The 512-nt window shown below is 37.3% G+C and overlaps 1 non-coding gene across 1 annotated transcript; it reads right to left on the reverse strand.

Annotated features, from left to right (window-relative positions):
- Positions 1 to 243: 243 nt before the first annotated feature.
- On the reverse strand, positions 244 to 362 carry LOC117109678. The gene has a single exon (XR_004445574.1). It is a non-coding gene; the product is annotated as a 5S ribosomal RNA (ribosomal RNA).
- Between the last annotated feature and the right edge of the window lie 150 nt (positions 363 to 512).

Here is a 512-nt window from a genome sequence, read left to right on the forward strand (position 1 = left end):
TCGTCAAAGCTTCATACCTTTCATCAAATTTATAGGTAAAGCTTCACTCACTCAAGATAAAAAAAAAACGTTAGGATTTCACTACAACAGCAAATTTATTGACCTTAGACTTCGACGTTATTTGGCGACCTCTAAGGAGGGTGGGTCCAGGCTTCAAAGTGACGCCTGTATTAGGAAAATATTATAAGAGCTATGGATGCGCTACTATTGGTAAAATTAATTTTCTAGAAAAAAAATAAATGATGTCTACAGCACCCGGTATTCCCAAGCGGTCTCCCATCCAAGTACTAACCAGACCCGACGTTGCTTAACTTCGGTGATCGGACGAGAACCGGTGTTTTGAAGGTAGTATGGCCGTAGACAAGGGTGCACCAACAGTGCAACAATTCGATCATCGAGCTCATTAAATGATATTTCACTAAAATACAGTTTTTAACCAATGAATAAAACAATTCCATAGCAAACATTTTTTTTTATCGTCATTTGAATTTTCAAAAAGCATCACAGTTAAA

The sequence above is a fragment of the Anneissia japonica genome, unplaced genomic scaffold (assembly GCF_011630105.1).
Source record: "Anneissia japonica isolate Jap-2015-1 unplaced genomic scaffold, ASM1163010v1 scaffold56383_len497_cov94, whole genome shotgun sequence".
NCBI lineage: Eukaryota > Metazoa > Echinodermata > Crinoidea > Comatulida > Comatulidae > Anneissia > Anneissia japonica.